Raw genomic sequence first — 22766 nt, forward strand, 5'->3', positions numbered from 1 at the left:
GAATGCCCGGTGTTTCCACATTCTTCACATGTCATGTGGGAATCATGAATGTGCATGACTTCTTTATTTTCATTGGCTCACTCTTCGAGCCTCTTCATTAGCAGATCCATCTTGGCAGACAGCATGTCTACCTCCTTGAGTTGATGCATACCTCCACCTCTCTTGTGGGTTTGAAGACATTCTTCATTCCAACCTTGGTTGGAGGCCATCTTCTCCCCGAGAGCTATTTCCTATGTGATTGTGAGTGATAAAAATGCACCACTAGTAGCGGCATTCATATCCTCATGGGTGCTGTTTGTCAACCCATGGTAGAAATTCTGCATGAGTAGCCAATCCACCTTCAAATGGTGAGGACATTCTAATATGTAGTCTTGGAAGTGTTCCCATGCCTTAGGGATAGATTCATCATGTTGTTGCTGAAAACTTGAAATTCTTCCACTTAGAGCATTGGTTTTGCCCATAGGAAAGAACTATGCTAGGAAGGCTATGAAATAGTTTTCCTATGTAGTATTTCTATCTTTGTTGGCATAGAAACATTGCTTTGCCTTCCCCAAGAGTGAAAATGGGAAGAGGCGAAGTAAAATGGCATCTATAGTAACTCCTTTGATGCTGAAAGTGCTGCAAATCTCTAGGAAGTGTTGGAGATGAGCACTGCATCTTCATGTGCCTTTGCACAAAACTAGCTAGCTTGCACTATGTTGATGAGAGCTGGCTTGAGCTCAAAAGCATTGTCTCCAATCTTAATCGATGGTCTAGTACGGATGTTGGTCGTGGTTGGAGCAGAGAATTCATGGTGAGTCTTGTTAGCCATGGCTTCGAAAACTAGTGTTAAGCTACGCCTTGTCTAGTTGTCTTCTGATTCTAAAGCTAAAACTTTCTTGAGTTTAGCCTTAGTCCTTCTAAATAGTTCTTTTGGATCCTTAACGTAATTGTTGGCGGTCCTTAACGATAAAATCCAAGTGCCAATTAAGACACAAAAAGAGAAGAAATTGGCAATCTTATACACATAGGCATTTACTATTAACCTAGTTCCACATGTATTTGGAGAATATTATTTTGTAGGACACAAACACAAATGAATGAAAGAATTCACCGAAAGGCGCTTTCTGATGCTAATTTGCACAAAGGAACAACCAAGATGCCCATCAACTCAACTCAACTGGGTGCAACACCGACCAAGGAGCAGCCCAGGTCAAGCCCACAACCCACCACGCGAAGGTGGTGGCGAGAAGGCTTGGTTATGGGGCGGCCGACCCCTAGGGGCAAGCGACCCCCCACTAGCGCTTCTTGGCCACCCCTTGCTCTGGCCATGGCATGCCTCCATGTAGAGGCGCTGGTGCATGGACTTCGCTACAGGAATAGCCACAACATCGCCTCTCCTCCTTGTATAAATAGAGGGGAAACCCCCCCTCTATATCACACCACCACAAGGCAAAGAGCTTCTCTAGTTTTGAGCAACACTCCAAGGGCTTAGGCCCTAGATAGCTAGTAGAGTAGTAAGGGAGAGATGCGAGGGAGAGCTTGGGGAAGCGCTGGACTTGTCAGTGTCTCCCCAACTTGTACCTCAACGAGCATCTTTACTTCAACGGGTTCTCCCGCTAAGTGAGTGTTTGTGGTTCTTTTGGTTATAAAGTCTTTGATTAGTTAAGCTATACTATTACTTGTTTGTGGGTTCATCATCCATCCCTATGGTGGATGCTCTAGTAGAAGGGCCCTAATAAAGACGGATAACCCTTGCATGTGTGCTAGAGTAGTAGTCGATAGCATAGATGAGGTGTCTAGGCTAGAGGCAAGCTTTGTTTGCCTCATGCTCCATGGTTGAGGGGTAGTCGGTAGGTGATGATAGCCCTTTCCATCCCTTGTAATCCCCCATGTCCGGGCACAACATAGAGCCATAGGCTGGCAATGCCAGGTAGACCAGGTCTTATCCGGTGCCCAAAGTAAGCAAGTAGAAGTGGAGTTTATCTATTCTTAGGCTCTAAACCGTAGGAACCCATCTCAACCTCTATAAACTCTACCCTTGGGTTGTCCTTGGACGAACTAGATAGAAGATTTACCTCTGTTCCCTATGGAAAATATGATACCTTGAATACTTTTGGGTGAAGTGCTACGACGGTAATTCTGTGCACTTGCGAATTCTTTCGCTTACACTAAGAAAATACCAACAAGCATTTTTGGCACCGTTGCCTAAGAACGGTTGCTATTTTCTTCGAACCTAGTTTGTCCTCGTATATGTATCTTTTCTTTTTTATATAAAAACACACAAAAATATTTTCACCATGAAAACCACTCCTATCTATTACTGGTCCACTTCAAAGGGCGAGTTCCCTAAGTTATCTTCTAAACCAAAGATTTCATCTAGCTATGAACTCCACCCTAGTTTTATAGCCATGGTTTGGGCACAACTCTTCTCAGGGCACTATAATGAAAACCCTTTCCATCACCTGCTAGAGTTAGAGGAGATGTGTTCATGCCTGAGCATCTCAGGCATGACTCAATAAACTCTAAAATGGAAATTGTTTCCTTTTTCTCTCATAGATAAGGCAAAGCAATGGTACACACTTGCCATAGAAAGTATGAATGGGTACTAAGATGAACTTAAAGACAACTTTTATCTTGCATTCTTCCCTATGTCCCGTATCGACTCTACCAAGTGTGATCCTTGACTTTGAGTAGTGCGAGATGCATTCTATAGGTGTAGCCTAGGATAGGTTTTCAATGTTGATACATGTCGGCCCAGACCTATCTTTACTCGATGGATTATTGTTGTGTCTCTTTTGTTTGGGTATTGACATAGATGCTAACCTATGCCTAGATGCGACTGTCGGAGGCTGGTTTATACACAAACCCATGACAGAACAAGTGAAATACCTTGAAAACTTCTTAGAAAGCTACACTTCCCCCATCTTGAGAAATAGAACCCACCAGGTGAAAGTCATGTCAAGCATTGAGGAGTCCTCATCAGTCGAATCCAAACCCATAGCATCCTTAGATTTGATTTATGAGTCCTCACCTGAACTGTGAACACCGAAGGAAACATTAATCCATTCTTCATAGTTCCCTATCGAATTTGAGGACTATGGCAATACTTAGAAACACTTCTAGCACAAATCCTCATGTGGAAGGTCCCTCAAGGCCGAACCATCGAAGGAATGGCTAATGGAAGTGAAATGTTCTTCCAAAGCAATTTGGATTCTTTCACCTTCCACGACCATACCTTGTTCATTTAGGGAAACTAACATACAAACCCTACACAACCCCACGGTCGAGACTAATATCATGTCTGAATTCCTTATGGAAACCTTTTTGGCCAAAATATCGCTAGTCTCAACCAACAAACTCTTCAAAAGTCCATCAAGACTCATCTTCAAGTGTTGTGGGATTGCTAGGGCCGTGCTAATCAAAATAGAGAAAACTGAGGTTCGCATGGACTTCCACATATTTGTCATTCTTGATTTTGATCTTCTTATAGGCTACCCACTTGAAAATGTTTTCCAAGAAAAATCTCCTCATGGGAGCCTTAGCAAAGAGTTTGGGAAGATTGCTTCTACCACTCAGATATCCTAATGGTGGATCATCATCTCAACAAAGACCAATTCAAGGAGGTGAAATTCATATCCCCATTCATTTCACCTGAGTTTCCTTGTGAAATGGAGCATTCATCACCACCCTCACTCGAACACAAGTCCTGTCCCTCTGGCCATCCAAGCATTGTTCTTGATTGTGGTCAAAATTCAACGTTAATCCTACATGATAAATCTCTTAGAAACAAAAACTCATGTGCCATGGACATGTTGCTTAGTACCCCATGCCCCTACGAGGATCCCAACCATCTCTTGATCCTCATTCCAAACTTTTTAGGAGGATGGTTGTGGATGCATATGTTTATCAAAAATATTGTAGATCTCGTACATGCACTATGGTACTCACCTTGTAGCTTGAATGATAATGCTAAATGCTTGGTGGTGAAGTTGGGAACTAAACCACCATTGATAACTACAAGATGGAGTTCCCACGGTCAAGCTTAAGACCATAAATTAAGCACTGCTAGAAGATACCCTAGATTATCATATATATATCATCATAAAGAATGTGGTTATCATAAAAAAGACAAAAAAACAACTCTCCTTTTTAAAACATGAACTTGCTATCAGGATAGTATGCACCTTCAGGTATTCTTGTTTACTAACCCTTTTAGGTTAAGATCAAGAAGAACAAGGGACATACGATGCCTAAAAACATGAGAGCTGCATCGACTACATACCTTGATGATCTTTGATGATAGAACCCACTCAAAAAGGAGACCCCGACATTACACACTTGAATTTTATACAAAAGTCCAAGTGTGGGGGAGGATGGTGAGAATCCCAAAAGTTCCATGCACAAAAATGATGATGACGATATTAGCTCTATCTTGCTATAAAAAGAGAGAGTGAATAATGATAAAAAAACAAAATAACTAAATGTTCACCAACTTCTTTAACTCATGCTTGTCTCCATTGGATATATCTTGATCATGCAAAATCATGCTTTCTGTTGTTTATGTCATACACTCTGGTTTGGGTGTATTTGATCAATACACCTATAGGCTTTTTAAATTAAGCATGGTTCTTAGGTTAAAATAGCCTTATTTAATCAAAACTTGACATGGCGTTAAATTTTGGTTAATGAACTTAGAGTATTACTTTTATAAACAATAGAAATAATCTAGTGTGGAGATGAATCAAGGCTAATTCTTACATTGCAATCCTTACTTTAGCCTTGCTTTAGTTAAAACTAAAATAATAATAACAATAAGTTAGGTGAACACTTAAAAAAATATATAATAATTAATAAACAATAATAATAAAATGATTTAAGCTCCTTGGTGTTCAAACCAGGAGAGCCCTTGTTTGTTTCCATCATTGTTTCTTTTTGTGGAATAAAATAGGTAAAAAAATAAGTGTGGGGGAGATCCCTCAAGCACGACATGCACACATTTGAGATCTCCCACCAACCGCTGCACAAACCCGAACGATCCATCATGCAGAAGGACAAACAGATGGCTCCAGAGAGGATTGGTTGAACCTTTGGTTTAATCAAACCATCTCTAACTCCCCGTAGCTCCTTCTGCTTCAACGATGGTTTGTGCAACACTACCCTCAACTCCCTCCAAATTTGAGTTTCAACAAACATAAATCTTGATCACTAAAATTAAACTCAATTCATCCCTATTATCTCCTCCTGATGAACAATGCCCCTATGCACCACACTTTATCTAAAAATTTTGAAAAATTGACATATTCATAACATGTTTAAGATAGAAGCTTGCATAAAGTTTGTTCCATATACATAACTTATGCTTGTGGGAAAATATTCTAATAGGACAATCATGTTGACTAAGTTGTTGTGAAGTGTGATATAGTTCTAACTTAGAAATCCTACCATTTCTATTCAAAGTACTTGGAGAATTTGTTTTAATAAAAATATAAAACCATAGTATTACATACTCCTCAATTGGTGAGCAATTCTAACCAAAGCCAAATTTGACATCTTGCAGAGTTTCAAGCCTTCCACATATGTTGCTTGTTATTGTGTTGAGTCTGGTCAAGTCTTGTTGACCCCTATTGAGAGATTTATCATGCTTCCAAGATCAAGGTCTTGTACACTCTACATACACATGCTGCTCCTACACTAGGAGTACATAAAAACATGCTACCATTTAGATCCACCAAAAACTCTACTCCTACATTGGGAGTAGAACCAAAAAAATATTTGTTAGGTAAATACTCCATGTTCTAAAAGATAGTGATCTCTCTCTAAATATGTGGTTTAAAAGAAGAGACATAGGCTATGCAAAATGTTTATAAAAAAATGGACACATGAAGGTCCAAGTAAACAAAATGATGAGCACATGGAGGCTCATTTATTAAAAAAAGAAAGATAGTCATGTTTCAAAATAATAAGTTATAGAGAGAGATCAAATCTACAAAAGGAGTATAGTATTAGTTTACCTTTTTCCACACACATGCACATCTTGATCTAAGAGTATGGCACTTCTCTCTTTGGATCCTTGATTTGACTTTACAACATATGCAATACAAGTATGCTATATTGTTTATCCCTACCTAAAGCTCCACATAAACCTTTTTAGAAGTAGGAGAAAACAATAGAAGGCAAAACTCTGCTATGCCTTGGTGAGGAGTTATACACCATTGAGTGCTTTGAGAGTGCCATTTGAGGAGTATAAGGTGAACTATGCTTTTCTTGAGAAAACTTTCAAAAACTCCAAGTTACTAAGATGTGAAATTGGGAAGAGGACTTTGTTTCAAGAATTGTTCTGCTTTTCAACAACTCAAGGAAACATGTTAGCTAAAGCCACATATCCCACTTGTGTAAGGAATGTTTTGGAATAACTTTTATGTAAGCCATATATCTTAGGATGTTATGCTCATGATTACCTTTATCTCTAAGTTTGGCTCGATGATGAGCAAAGGACTAAGTGTTAGGGAGCTTGTTGGCGGTCCTTAACGATAAAATCTGACTACCAATTAAGACACAAAAAGAGAAGAAATTGGCAATCTTATACACATAGGCATTTACTATTAACCTAGTTCCACATGTATTTGGAGAATATTATTTTGTAGGACACAAACACAAATGCATGAAAGATTTCAACGAAAGGTGCTTTCTGACGCTGATTTGCGTAAAGGAACAACCAAGACGCCCATCAACTCAACTCAATGGGGTGCAACACCGACCAAGGGGCAGCCTAGGTCCAACCCGCAACCCACCACACAAAGGCGGTGGTGAGGAGCCTTGGTCAGGAAGCGGCCAACCCCCCACCAATGCATATCGGCCACCCCTTGCTCTGGCAGAGGCATGCCTCCATGTAGAAGGCGGTGGTGCATGGACTTCCCACCAGGAATAGCCACAACACCGCCTCTCCTCCTTGTATAAATAGAGGGACAACCCCCCTCTACAACACACCACCACAAGGCAAAGAGCTTCTCCACTTTTGAGCAACACTCCAAGGGCTTAGGCCCTAGATAGCTAGTAGAGTAGTAAGGGAGAGATGGGAGGGAGAGCTTGGGGAAGCGCCGGACTTGTCGGTGTCTCCCCAACTTGTACCTCGACGAGCATCTTTACTTCAATGGGTTCTCCCGCTAAGTGAGTGTTCGTGGTTCTTTTAGTTATAAAGTCTTTGATTAGTTAAGCTATACTCTTACTTGTTTGTGAGTTCATCATTTGTCCCTATGGTGGATGCTCTAGTAGAAGGGCCCTGATAAAGACGAATAACCCTTGCATGTGCACTAGAGTAGTAGTCGATAGCATAGATGAGGTGCCTAGGCTAGAGGCTACCTTTGTTTGCCTCGTGCTCCATGGTTGAGGGCTAGGCGGCAGGTGGTGACAGCCCTATATGTCCCTTGTAATCCCCCATGTCCGGGCATGGCATAGAGCCATAGTCTAGCAACGCCTGGCAGACTAGGCATTATCTGGTGCCCAAAGTAAGCAAGTAGAAGTGGAACTTATCTATTCATAGACTCTAAACCATAGGAATCCATCTCAACCTCTATCAACTCTACCCTTGGGTTGTCCTTGGACGAACTAGATAGAAGATTTACCTCTGTTCCCTATGGAAAATATGATACCCTAAATACTTCCAGGTGAAGTGCTACGATGGTAATTCTGTGCGCTTACGGATTCTTTTTTGTTGGACGGTCAAAACCAGTCATACATTACCCTGCATAAGATATAAAAATAGATAGAACAATGGTAAGCCTATTTGAGTAGAGGTATATGGTTTTTCTCGATCACATCAATAAGTAAAAGTTTATCAATATTCCTTTTTTCCTAGCTAGCTTCCACGACAACGGCGTCAGAAATGCTTGTTGACATTTCTCAACATCACCTTTTACTAGGTTGTCATCTCTAGCAAGGATGCCAGAAATGTTTGATGGTATTTATAATCATGACACTTGTAACTTGGAGAATATATATATATATGGGAATCTATAAGTGCACAGATAATATATCATTGTAGCACTTCACCCAGGAGTATTCTAGGTATTGTATTTATATTTTTACCTCAGGGAAGGATGGGCAAGATGGAATATATTGATAACTTATACATATGATGGAGAGATAAACTATAACCAAGCTTGTACTCACAACAAGGGTAAGTCACAGGGTAGGATAAATATATGGTAAATGATCATTGCTAGTTAATAGTTAAACACTCAGAGTACCCCTTTTATGGCATTAGCATGACTAAGTAGATACAATAGAGAAATAATTCCTAAGTCATTTTAATTACAAGTCAAAGCATACTATGATTAGTGCAATTACACTTAATAATCATGGCTAAGATCAACTTCATATCTACACATAAGGGGTATTACTAAGGAAAATCAAGAAGAGAGCATGACTTCCTTCGTAACTAGATCCTACTTTACCTATATTCAGGGAGTGGCTACAAAGGACTCAACGAGAGTGTCACACTCACAATCTACCACATGGCCTAGAATATAGGGTGCATCCGCAGGTAAACAACATATAAGCACCATACTTACACAATGTCAACCACTCACCCCATGAACCTTAGAGTGAGTGCTATACAAACTTATGCTTTAACATAAAGACAATCTAGCTATACTAAGCATATAATCAAAGTAGACGATGAACATGATAACTAGGAACATGAATAATATTGAGAATACTATCATATCAATTGTAGCAAACACATGAAATATAAAAGATACAAGAGAGGATACAAGGGCTATACCAAGCCACACTCTTGATAAGATCAGGAATCAAAGCGAAGCTTGCCTCCATCTAGACCTAACCTAGCTAGCTATGCCCGAGAATATTTGTGGAACTCTAAGGTTCTTCTCTGATGATGAATGAAGATTATGATCAATGATCTACCAAGGGGGTAGGGGCTGGTATATATAGGGGGAACCATCAATCCTAAGCCCTTGGGTCAAACTGACTTAAAGCAATGGTGTAGATGCAATCCTTAAGGTGGTGGGGAACCGACATAGAGAAATAGAGGCTGACATGTGGGCCTAGGGGTCGGTTGGCCTATAGGTGGGGTCGGTCGGCCCCACCTGGCAGCCACATGCCCTCTGCTTTGGTGATTTGCCTTCTGGTGTCTTCTAGAGTCTTCTACAGCTGGTTTCATCGTGGATAAGCGTAATTAAATTTGACAATTAGGTCCACCTTGATGGTTTTCTGGATAACCCCTGCAGAAAATACAGATTGACCAAAACACATGGAATTTGTTAGTTTAAACCCCTAACACTATTTTGGTGGTCACTTTCATGCATTATTTTGACTGTTTATCTTGGGTGTTAACTATCATCAACATACGCCCGCTGACAAGGAGGTCCCACGGTGGCCTCAGGGGCTATGTGGCTTCCTTAGATGGAGTAACTTGACCCCCCAATCAATGGGCGCTCGAGTGACGCATCCCCAAAACCAAACCAACTCCTCAAAGTTGGGTCAGGAGCCGCTAAGTGGTGGACCCAACAAGGGTCCCCTGCCCAAGCTTAGCGCGCTTCCCATGCCTCGACCTATGGTCGTAGAAGGTTAGCCCAAGAAGGCCAGCCCGAGAGGATCAGGGCCTGCTAGGTGGCAATGAGCCAGAGCCTAGATGCTCTTGATCACTCGACCCACAGTAGGCTCCAACCAAATGGAAGGGTACCCTCGGGCCTAGAGTAGGTAACTCCTAGATGAGTTCACCAAACCCTCGTTCGAGCCATAGACCTATGTGACATATGACTAGAACAAGTCAGCACCTCTACCGCTCAGGCTCAATAGCCGAGCACCCCCATCACACTGGGGAAAAGAGCGGCATGAAGAGCATCGCACTCTCGTCAACGGAAGCCATCCCCACCATGGCCAACTTGGTCACCAGAAAATTGAATTTAGCCCTTTGTCGCCATCACGGACTAGGCCAAGTGAGGCCATGAAGGGCTCAAGGGATCCTAATGAGATCCTAACATATGGGTATGTTAAGTCTCGAGATCCGTGGTTCCCGACCAAAGAGACCCCCCGATCGACCCCTCTAGGATCGCTCGGGGGCTTGGGGGCTATAACCATCGGGTACACTTGCACGCACCCTCTGATGAACTAACCAGACCGACTATTGATAGTTGTTAATGTCAATCATAAACCATTAATATAATCTACATATACACTTAATTCCATCACCAAACATAGGTATAGGGTTTTAAACTAATGAATTCCACAAGTTTTGGTAAATATTTGGATGTAGGAAGATTTATCTAGAAAATAGCTCCTGAGACCACTGTCATACACTCTAAATAGGCAAACTAACATCAATAAGTGATTCAACTCACGAAACCTATGAAAGTCAACCCAAGACAGAGCCTAGGACCCACCACCCAAAGGGGAGGCCCACCTGCCATAGTAGCAGGCTGGCCGGCCCACTAGCGAGGCCGACCAACACATTATGGAGGCCCCTCACCCTCCATCGCCTTGTACGCCTTCCTAAGATTTGGACCCTTGATTTTAAGGTGATTTTAGGTTGGTTTATCTAATGGTGATCGGTGGAGTTGACGTTGATTGATGATGTGGTGATTCCTTGCCCCCTACTCCACCTCGACCTATATAAGGACGCCCAGCCCCCCTCCAAGAGACACATATCTACACACCCTATGCTCTAGATCTTCATTATTTCATACCCTAAATGTAGTAGTGTCCCTCTAGATGTTTCTTATCTAGTTGAATTATAGAAAATAGGGAGAGAGGAGAGGAGAGAGATCTGAGGAGAAGGCAGATCTGTCAGATTCTTCTTGACTTTGTACCTCTACGGATCTGATTCATCTTTGAGTTACATCTAGGTTCTTCTATTGGTACTTCTAAGTTCTCTATTTAATTAAATTCAGTCATTACTTTATTTAATTTATGGGAACTCTGCTTGCATTGAGTGCTCTAATTATAGATCATGATTAGAGTAGTAAACACAAGCATAGATATGGTGTCTAGGCTAGAGTTTACCTAAGTTTGCGCCCAATCTCATGGTTAGTTGTGGTAGCCCAAAGGTGATACCTCTATCAGGTAGTTGTAATCCACCATGTTAGGATTGGTGTTTCATAGAGCTTAGGTAGCCTTCCCCCGACTACTTTTTCTCACCTCCTTTGAGAGTCAGAAAGGTACTATTGCTCCAAAGTAAGTAAAGTATAGTAAGCCGGATCCTTAGTTATCTAGTATAAGCCATAAAAAATCCCTCTCAACCCACAAAAATACTTTTCTATCTTTACCTTTAGACGACTTTGATTCTTGCTAGTACACTTCACGTTCCTCATAGAAATCAATACTTTGGAATACTCCCGGGTGAAAGCTACATCGGTATCTATGCACTTGTGGATTTTTCCATGTGCATTACCAAATACCAACACCGAGCCTAAGCATGTCGCAGCCCTCACTCAGGGCTTAGAGGCTCGCTCGAGCCTCAGGCTCCTGATCAACGATGCACCCATGCTCGGCCCTTGGCTCCTGCCTAGCCTACGATGCCAGCCAAGGACCGGGCATAAGAAGACAAGCTCGAGCCATTGAGGCTCGAGGGCTCCCAGATGCTACACTTCAGGCACGGCCTTACCGACCGCTCCCTGAAAGCATCTAGGCCCCTAGATGGGTTTTGGTGATTAATAACAATACGTGATTACTGTGACTAATGTATGTTTTGTAGAGGCAATTAAGTTAGCTCATGGTAATGGAGATCGATTGGGCAATCATGGTGGTCATGCCCCTACAATGGAAATCATTTTGGTTTTCAAAGGATGGATGACAAGGTTAAGGATGGACTAGTTCTAAGTGTCATTTGGAGTTGAAGAGACACTTAGAGTAGTTTAGGACTTTGTTTTTCCTTTGTCCATACTATTAAGGGGGGTATGGACGGGTAGCTTGACCTAGGTGAGTCTAGTGAGTTAGGTGTGGTGCACACTTGATAAATCTAGCACTAGGTAGCCCCAAAATAGCCCTTAGATCTAATGGAGCAAACTTCATTCACGTACGTTCGAGAGTTGGAAGTGAATGGAGGGTCAAATACTGACTGGGCGCTGGCTCTGGTGTGACTGGACACTGGCTTAGGGTCCGGTCAGTTCATTTGACCGAGATATTTTTGTCTGGTGTGACCGGATGCTAAGAGGTCAAGTGACCGGACGCTGAGGGCCAGCGCCCGATCGACTCCAGAAAGGTTCCCGTGAGGGAAAATCATGACCTGACGCGTCCGATCAGTGCTGACTAGACACTGGCTAGTGTCCGGTCACACTATAAACACTAGAGTTCGGGGTGAACTGACTAGCACGTGCGGTCAACATGACCGAAGCGTCCGGTCACCCCATAGAGGCACATAACGGTTCGTTTTTTAGCCCATGTTATAAATACTTCATTCATGTGTGGGGGTACTTTTGCTCATTCCAACAGCTGAGAAACACCTTTGAGAGTGCCAAGAAGATCAAGGTCCTAGTGAGGTGATTGAGATTTGAGAATCCTAAAGAGAGCCCTCATTAGTGAGATCAAGAGTAGCAAAGTGTGCATCCACCCTTCTCATTAGGCTTGTCATGGTCAAGTGAGAGTTCATGCTTGTTACTCTTAGTGATCGCCATCACCTAGATGGCTTGGTGGTGATTGGAGAGCTTGGTGATCATCCGGTGGAGCTTCTGGATGACCCAACTCAAGTTGTGAGCAGTTGTGGGTGATTCACCGTGACAGAGTGTCGAAGAATCAACCCATAGAGAGCACTTGATCCTTGCACGGATCAAGGGGGAGCTACACCCTTGCGTGGGTGCTCCAACAAGGACTAGTGGGGAGTGGCGACTCTCCGATACCTCAGCAAAACATCGCCGCATTCCACCTTCTCTCTTTACTTTGAGCATTTACTTTGAGCAATTCAATTCTTGTCATTTACATTCCTAGAATTGTCATGCTAAAGTAGGATTAGAACTTAGGGTGCTAAACTTTTGTGCGTTAAATCAATAGAAACACTTTCTAGGCACAAGGGGTTAATTGGGCTAACCGTAGAGTTTAACTATTGCAAAGAAATTTAGAATTAGCCCAATTCACCCCCCCTCTTGGGCATCTTGATCCTTTCAATTGGTATCAGAGCCTCGTGCTCATGTATTTAGGCTTAACCTCCTAGAGAAAAATGTCTCATCGGGATGGACCTCCTCCTATCTTTGAGGGGGATGATTTTCCATATTAGAAAATTCGCATGGAGGCATACTTAGAAGCTCTAGATGTTGGAATACTTAGAGCCACCTCACAAGGCTTCCCAAAACCTTGGGATGCTACTAACCTACAAGGTGATGAGGTGAATTATGAAAAATGGAATGCAAAGGCTAGAAACACCATATTTAGAGGCCTTTGTAAAGATGTGTTCAACCGGGTGAGGAACCACAAAGATGCCCATGCACTATGGTCGGACGTTTGTGCGCTCCATAAGGGAACAAAGAGTGAGCGTGAGGAACGCTATCATCTTGTCATGAAAAAGCTTAATTCTTTTGAGATGCTTCCTAAAGAACGTGCTAATGAAATGTATTCACGTTTGAATGTTCTTGTAAAGAAAGTCAATGGGCTTGGACTCACTCAAATGCAACCATCCGATGTTGTAAGAAAGATCTTGAGTGTCCTCGCCATTGACAAATATGGGCATATTGTGACCGTGCTTCATCAAGGTGATCTTTCCACTGCTACACCGACACAAATCTTGGAAAAGATCAATGCTCATGAGATGTACATGCACATCACACCTCAAGATGACTCATCCTCTAACAAGAAGAAAGACAAGGATTTAGCATTCAAAGCTAGTCAAGAGAAGGACAAAGCAAGGCTTGAGTATGAGAGCTCAAGTGATGATGAAGTTGATGATGCAAGCCTTGCTCTCATGGTGAGAAAAAACACTAAGATGCTAAAGAAGCTCAACAAGAGTGGCATCAAGTTTGATGGCAAGAAGAAGTTCTTCACTAGCTCTAGAAGGAAGCCAATCTCTGAGATGGATTGCTACAATTGTGGAGAACTTGGTCATCTAGCTCACCAATGCACAAAGCCCAAGAAAGACAAGTTCAAGAATAAGAACAAGGGCAAGAAAGATGACTCAAGTGATGAAGATGAGAAGAAGAAAGACAAGCCATACAAGAAGAGACATGGCAAGAAGAAAGACTTCCACAAGAAGAAGAAGAGTGGAAAGGCATACATCATCGGTGATTGGCTCACGGACATTGATTCATCTAGTGGCTCATCCAATGATGATAGTGACAACGAGAAGGTGGCTGCCATTGTTATTAACTCTTCATCATCTTCACCGCCACCATCGCCATCATCCTCTACACACCTATGCCTTATGGCCAAGGGTGAACGCAAGGTATCAAATGATGATGAGAATAGTGGTGATGAACATGCTAGTAATGATGATAGCGATAGTGATGATGATGAATATGATTCACCTTCTTATGATGATCTTGTTAAATTGCTAAATAAATACTCCAAGATCATTATAAAGACTAGAGCTAAGAATGACAAGTTAGAAGCTAAAAATGATTCTCTTTTAGCTAAAAGTGATATAGCCGAAAAGGCTAGTGTTGAGCTTAGAGAAGCAAATGAAGCTATGTCATCCAAACTCAAAGAGCTCAAATCTTCTAAGAAAGAGCTTAAAGATAAACTTGAGAGGATGCATAAAGAGCTAATCACTAGCCATAATATGCTAAAAGATGAATATACTACTCTCAAGATTAATCATGATAATCTAGTTATTGCTCAAGAATATTTATTCAATGAGCCACATAATGCTACTAACAATGTTGTTAAGATTGATATAGCTACATCATGTGATGATTTGATCATTGAGAGCATTGAGCAAAGTTCTAGTAGCAAGGGCAAGCAAGTGGTTGAGGCCGATGATTACGATGAGTTTGTCAAGCTCAAGAATCACAATGAAAAGCTCAAGAAAGATCTTGAAGAACTCAAAACCACCAAGTCTATTGTGTTAAAAACTCTTGATCATGATGATGGGTTGATACTTGAGAATGAGAAGCTCAAAGAAGAAAACAAGAAGCTCAAGGAAGAGAAAAACAATGATGCTCTTAAGGAAGAAAACAAGAAGCTCAAGTTGGAGAAAGAGCATCTCAAGATTGTATTGAGCAAGTTCACTAGAGGCAAGTATCTTCAAAGTGAACTACTAATGAACACCATCATGAAGATGGATAGAAGTGGCATTGGGTACATGGCAAACAAAGAGAAGAAGGCTCAAGCTCAACAACAACAAAAGCCAAAGCCAAAGAAGTGTTTTGAGTGTGGAAAAGAAGGCCACTTTGCTCATGAGTGCCAAACTCCACCACCACAACCCTTGCCCAAGCATGCTAGACCTTTTGTCTTCAATGCTCACTACATGCTTAGAAAGGACTCTAGTGGAAAGATGAAAGTCATGTTCTTAGGACCCCCCAACAAGAATAGGCCTAAGAAAATTTGGGTTGCTAAGTCACTTGTTGAGAAGGTGAAGGGCCCTCAACAAGTTTGGGTTCCTAAAGCTTGATCTCTTGTGTGTAGGTGAACTACAAGACCGGTGGAAGTCATTGGGTTATTGATAGTGGTTGCACACAACATATGACCGGTGATCCTTGTATGTTCACCTCACTAGATGAAGAAGTAGACGGACAAGAAAGAATCACATTTGGAGATAACTCAAAGGGCAAGGTTAAAGGATTGGGCAAAGTGGCAATATCAAATGATCATTCTATCTCAAATGTGCTATATGTTGCTTCATTGAGCTTCAACTTGCTATCCGTTGGACAATTGTGTGATCTTGGCTTCCAATGCTTGTTCACCAAGAAGGAAGTTGTTATATCTAAGAGAGATGATGATCAAGTGATATTCAAAGGATTTAGATACAACAACCTATATCTAGTGGATTTCACCTCTGAAGATGCAAATTTGAAAACTTGTCTACTCACCAAAACAACACTTGGGTGGCTATGGCATAGAAGACTTGCTCATATTGGGATAAGCTCACTCAAGAAGCTAATGAAGAATGATTTGGTGAGAGGGTTGAAGGATGTGAAGTTTGAGAAGGACAAGCTTTGTAGTGCATGTCAAGCCGGCAAGCAAGTTGCAAATACTCATCCAACCAAAGCTTTCATGTCAACCATAAGAGTGCTAGAACTCCTTCACATGGACTTATTTGGGACAACATCATCCAAGAGTTTGGGAAGAAATCGTTATTGTCTTGTGATTGTTGATGACTATTCAAGATATACATGGGTATTCTTTCTTCATGACAAATCCGAAGTTGCATCATGCTTCAAGAAGTTTGCCAAGAGAGCACAAAATGAATTTGAAGTGAAGCTCAAGAAGATAAGAAGTGGCAATGGGAAGGAATTTGACAACATAAACATAGAAGCCTATTGTGATGAAGTTGGAATCAAACATGAGGTCTCCGCAACATATACTCCTCAACAAAATGGTGTAGTTGAGAGGAAGAACTAGACTTTGATCACTCTTACAAGAACAATGCTTGATGAGTACAACACCCCTGAAGCTCTATGGGCGGAAGCTATCAACACCGCATGCTATGCATCCAACCTCCTATTCCTTCAAAAGTTCCTTGGCAAGACACCTTATGAGTTGCTCAATGGGAAGAAGCTGGATGTCTCCTTCTTTAGGGTGTTTGGTTGCAAATGCTACATCTACAAGAAGCGGCAACACCTAGGGAAGTTTCAAAGGCATTGTGATATTGGTTTTCTTGTTGGTTACTCATCAAAGTCCAAAGCATATAGAGTATTTAATCATGCCACCGGCTTGATTGAAGAAACATATGATGTGGAATTTGATAAATCTAACGGCTCCCAAGGAGCACATGAGAATCTTGATGATGTAGATGATGAACCATTGAGGGAGGCTATGAAGAACATTCCAGTTGGAGACATCAAGCCTAAAGATGATGAAGATGATGTACAAGTGATTGATCCACCTTCTTCATCAAGTGTGTCACAAGATGATGATAAAGATGGGAGAGTAGAAAATGAAGACACCCATGTCTCCCATGATCAAATGGTGGCACAAGCATAAGATGTTGATGCTCCACAACCTCCTCCTCAAGTGGTCAATAGAAGAAATGCACCTCTACTACAAGATCATCCACAAGATCTCATCATAGGGAGTCCATCAAAGGGTGTAATGACTCGCTCACAAAAACTTGCTTCATTTATTGCTCATCACTTGTTTGTCTCTTGCTATGAGCCTACCAAGGTAGAAGAAGCTCTTCAAGATCTGGATTGGATAAATGCCATGCATGAAGAGTTGAACAACTTCACCCGCAACGAAGTTTGGACTCTTGAAGAGCGGCCAAAAGGAGCAAGAGTCATTGGAACAAAGTGGGTGTTCCGCAACAAGCAAGATGATCAAGGCATAGTTGTGAGGAACAAGGCAAGACTAGTTGCAAAGGGGTTCTCTCAAGTTGAAGGATTAGATTTTGGAGAGACCTTTGCACCGGTTGCAAGACTAGAAGCCATTCGTATCCTCCTTGCATATGCATCACATCATGAAATGAAACTATATCAAATGGATGTGAAAAGTGCATTTTTAAATGGCTTTATTAATGAACTAGTCTATGTTGATCAACCTCCTGGGTTTGAAGACCCTAGATATCCTAATCATGTTTATAGGTTGTCCAAGGCATTATATGGCTTAAGCAAGCCCCAAGAGCTTGGTATGAGCGCCTTCGGGACTTCCTTATTGAGAAGGGCTTCATCGGGAAGGTCGACACCACAATATTCACCAAGAAGCTTGATGGGCATATCTTCATTTGTCAAGTGTATGTTGATGATATCATCTTTGGATCATCAAATGAAGATTCTTGCAAAGAGTTTGGTGAATTGATGTCGAAGGAGTTCGAGATGTCAATGATTGGAGAGCTTACATTCTTTCTTGGTTTTCAAATCAAATAAATGAGAGAAGGGATTTTCATCTTTCAAGAGAAATATACAAATGATCTTCTCAACAGATTCAAGATGGATGAATGTAAGCCAATCAAGACACCAATGCCAACTAATAGACATCTTGACCTAGATGAGGGAGGTAACATGGTTGATCAAACTCTCTACCGCTCTATGATTGGTAGCTTGCTATATTTAACCGCATCTGGGCCCGACATCATGTTTAGTGTGTGTATGTGTCCAAGATTTCAAGCTAATCCTAAGGAAACTCACTTAATTGCCATAAAAAGAATCCTTAGGTATCTTAAGCACACACCAAGCATTAGCCTTTGGTATCCCAAAGGAGCTATATTTGAGTTAGTTGGCTATTCCAATTCGGATTATGACGGTTGCAAAGTTGATAGAAAAAGCATATCTAGAGGGTGCCATTTGCTTGGTAGATCACTTGTGTCTTAGTCCTCCAAGAAACAAAATAGTGTGGCCTTGTCCACCGCCGAAGCAGAATACATTGCCATGGGTGCTTGTTGTGCATAAATACTTTACATGAAACAAACTTTGCTAGACTATGGTGTAGTTCTAGATAAAGTACCTCTTTTGTGTGACAATGAAAGTGCGGCAAAACTTGTAAATAATCCGGTTCAACACTCTCGCACCAAGCACATAGATATCCATCATCACTTTCTTTGACATCATGTTGCTAAAAATGATATATCATTAGAAGGTGTAAGGACCGAGGATCAATTGGCAGATATCTTCACTAAATAGCTAGATGAGGCAATATTTTGTAGATTGCGGAATGACCTCAATGTTCTTGATTTTAGCAACTTTACTAAAAAATGAGCTTGTGTTGTCCCTTGCATTGCATTGTAATATACAACATGTTTAATTTTTTGATAATGCATATAGGGCTTGTCTAACATGGTTAGGATAACCATCGTAAAGCATGTGAAGAAGCTTAACCTTGGATCAAACTTGACAATCAACTAGATTTACTTTCAAGTATTGTATTGCATATGCATGAATGTTGTTTTGTCGTTTATCTCAAATTGCCCTCTTATTACCTATTTTCTTAAAAAGAATTATAGCCTAAGGCAAAATATTTTTGAAAAATATGAGGGACTGAGAGTGTTTATTTGGATCTTATTTGAGTTGGGGCTTGATTGGAAACAGGCAGCACGAAGGACTTTGATGATTCGATAGAAAAGGAGTGACCGGATGCTGCACCGAACTCTGAAGTCCAGCGTTCGGTCAGTTCACAGGAGGTGAATTGCTGCTGAGAAGGAGTGACCGGACGCTGAAATAGTATTCTCCCAGCGTCCGGTTAGATGGTGGCTCTACGTCCGGTCGATCAAAGATGATGAAGATTGCTTGCACTAGACTCTAGCTGCGTCTAGTCGGTGTCCACCGTACGCATCCAGTCATGATTTCAAAGGTTTTGGACCTTACTGGAATCGACCGGACGCTGGGTGGCAGCGTCTGATCGCTGGCACCGGAGCATCCGGTCAATAGGAAACGTGCGGGGCCTGGATTCTTTCTTCTTTCCTAATCCAATCTGTCGGGGAACCCATATAACTCAATCATCGTGCGCACTTTTTGACCTAACCCACCGACATCGCCACCATCATTGCCCACACTGCTCGACGCATTGCCCTGCCTCCGCATGCCATCGCTGCTACCTTCGCGTGCCGCTGCCACTGCCTCCACATGTCGTGCGCCGCTGCCTACGTAGCCCTAGCGTCACCGCGTGCCCATGCCTCAGCGCATCCACTCTGCTCGCCGTCGCGCTGTGCTTTAGCACTGCTCCCGTGCACCACCACACCGCCGCTCGCCTGCGCTACCCCCGTGCACCACCATGTCAGTGCCCTGCCTAAGTTCCAGCGCCATCCATGCTCGTGCCTGCAATAATCCAGCATCATCATGATCAAGCCCTAGCACCCACCCTACCATCTATTTTCCTTTCACGGCCGATCCCAAGCTATATTGCTTCGCCACAACCCTAACCCTAGGATTCCCGGTGGTTTCCCCCGCGTATCGTTCCTCTGCTTCTCGGATCACCAGTTCGTCAGGTAGTAAGCCCTCGGTTTCTATTTTGTACCTAATTGCTTGCTTTCTTAGGGTTTCGTATCTCTAGATGATTAATTAAGATTATCTATATATCCTCTATTCTATCGTGCAGCGAGTCAGTGCCATTGAGGTCATATTTGCAGTTGTTAGTCAACTCAGGGCCAAGCTCGTGAGTACGGATCGAGGCCAAGCCTCGAAAGTGATAGTTGGCAGTTGTTTCTTGTCAGCGACAGTTGTTCTTTTCAGATCCAACCGATGGTTCACGTCAAGAATGTTGGAGGCGGTCCAGGTGATGAGGATCCAAGGCATCTGCCTCACTTGCCTGCAGATCCAAAAGGCAAGGTGACAAAGAAGCTAGCAATAAAGAAGCGCAAGTATCCAGATGCAGATACAGCTAGAGTAGCCGTAGTTGTAGAGGCCGCAGAGCATGCCGAGAGAGAAGGTGCTCACAGTGGAGTCCAGATCATAGATCAGCTTTCACCAGAAGCAAGGGCTACACTTGAGCAGGTTGAGCACCTTCATGGTGGTCCACTTGGGACTCTCATGATTGGAGGATGGTGTGTTGCCATTGATGAGAGTTAGCCTTAGGGGGAGTCACAGCAGGAGCCACAAGTAGTAGAGCAGACTCAGGAGGGACAGCAGGCATAGGAGACAGAGTAGGCACCTTAGCCATAGCTTCGCTGCTCTAGTCGTACCCGTGCTCTAGTCACACTAAGGGCATATACATGGTGGAGGGGTTCTAGTCCACCGCCTAGACCATAGGGTCTGCCTCTAGTGACTCATCTAGATCTAAGGGCCGCCATGGCCAAGCAGGTGCAGCAGCTTAGATTTATGGAGTTTGAGCAGTGGTTTCTGCCGAGGCGAGATGAGCGTGCATCAGAGGGCTTCTACACACCACTATAGGAGGATTTCTACAATACATATCTTAATAGTGGAGTTGTTTTCATATCTCAGAGGGTGTGCAACATAGAGTCTATTGTTGCAGTAGCTGGAGAGCACATTCATCCCTACCTTTCTTACCTACCAGGGTTGACAGACTTACTTGGACGGACAAGATTATATGTCCATCTTGGGTCCATCAGTTCTATGCTTCTCTCTAGATTGACCCACAGCATAGATTCATACACTTTGCATTCAGTGGCAGAGATTATAGGCTGATGAGCACTAGGGTCAGAGAGATACTTAGGCTTTAGGAGTAGCCCGTCTGGCTACATGAGGTTTGCTATGGAAAGACAGCGCCCCCCAGACATCCTCATGATGGGATGGTGCCCCCTATAGATCTAGTTTGCCACTACTTCATAGAGCCATTCGGCAAGGGGTCGAGCAGGACACCCAGTGATCTTACTCCCACTACTAGAGTGCTTGATGCCATTATGTGGAGGACACTGCTTTCGAGGATGGGGTATCATGAGGGCTTAACTTGCATCCAGTTGTGGCTATAGAACTGTCTGATGTAGCAGACAGTATTTCATATTTGGGATCTCCTTCTATCAGAGATGGAGGATACTATTGCTGAGGGGTTCAGAGGTCACCAACAGTTACCCTATGCCCACTGGATCATGTTTCTTATTCATAGGGTAGTTATAGTGAGGCCGCCTAAGATGCTAGCTGAGTATAGTGGTGCTAAGACAGAGTTCCATGCATATAACCTGACTCAGATGATCTACCACAGTACACCAACTGCACCTAGCCAGCCACGCCGTCATCCAGAGGTGCCAGAGACTGCAACCTAGCAGGATGATACTATCAGGGGCATAGCAGCTATAGAGGAGTAGTAGTTGGATGCTTAGTAGGAGGGGATGGTTGAGAGCGACCTTAGTGACAGCTCAGATGAGGACTACCACAAGATACCTTAGATGCCTCCTCGATGACATGATCATGAGGCCGGTAGCTCTAGTTCACCTCCATTTGCATCGCACACTGACCCCGCTCTACTTGCCATACTTGAGTGGATGAGGCAGGATCAGACTCGCTAGGCTCAGGAGACTACCACCATGTTTGCACAGTTCCAGGCTTGATAGGATAAGTTTTAGCGGCAGCAGCAGGCCATACAATAGCAGCAATAGGCCATGCATCAGCAGCAACTCCTCATGCAGCAGTAGCAGCTCCTTAGATTTATGCAGCATATAGTGATAGCTATTGGGGTTCCACTGCCACAGCCTTCACCCCAGCTTGGTCAGCCTACCACCACTTCTATGACTCTAGCGTTACAGCCTAGTGGGCTTTAGAGTTAGGGACAGCCACCAGCATAGTTTGCTTCACCTATAGAATAGGTGTCCCAGTGGTTTGCTTTGCCCGTGATAGCCCCACAGTTCACACCTCTTCAGATGGGCTTTACACCAACTTAGACTTCCTCGCTGCTAGTGCCAGAGACTATAGTGTCTAGGAGCCTTGGTGCATCCTTTAGTGAGTTGATAGGGTAGCCTACTCTCCCATATTTGCATGTCCCAGGTCCTTCTATCGTTGCACCTATTACCAGGACTATAGAGACGCTCCCTTTATCAGTGGCATCATCAGAGCTAGCTGCTTTAGTCATACCTGCACAGTCTACAGCAGCTCTAGTTGTTGATCTGACCTAGACCGCTTCAATGTCACTTCTAGCTACAGAGGGTCAGATAGCTTAGAGCTCAAGTTCAGATGATGATGGCACTTAGTTCTAGCTTGCTCCTCGTACCTCAGCGCCCGACTCGTTTGTTGTAGCCCTGTCGACCGACCCTTAGGTTTTGGTGTTTGACACCAAAGGGGGAGAGGGATCGAGTATGCTAGACT

At 42.9% G+C, this 22766-nt stretch overlaps 1 non-coding gene across 1 annotated transcript; it reads left to right on the plus strand.

The window, feature by feature from the left end:
- The first annotated feature begins 338 nt into the window (after positions 1-338).
- Positions 339-446, plus strand: LOC136547672 (small nucleolar RNA R71). The gene has a single exon (XR_010781635.1). It is a non-coding gene; the product is annotated as a small nucleolar RNA R71 (small nucleolar RNA).
- Positions 447-22766: the final 22320 nt, after the last annotated feature.

The sequence above is a fragment of the Miscanthus floridulus genome, chromosome 3, assembly GCF_019320115.1.
Source record: "Miscanthus floridulus cultivar M001 chromosome 3, ASM1932011v1, whole genome shotgun sequence".
Taxonomy (NCBI): domain Eukaryota; kingdom Viridiplantae; phylum Streptophyta; class Magnoliopsida; order Poales; family Poaceae; genus Miscanthus; species Miscanthus floridulus.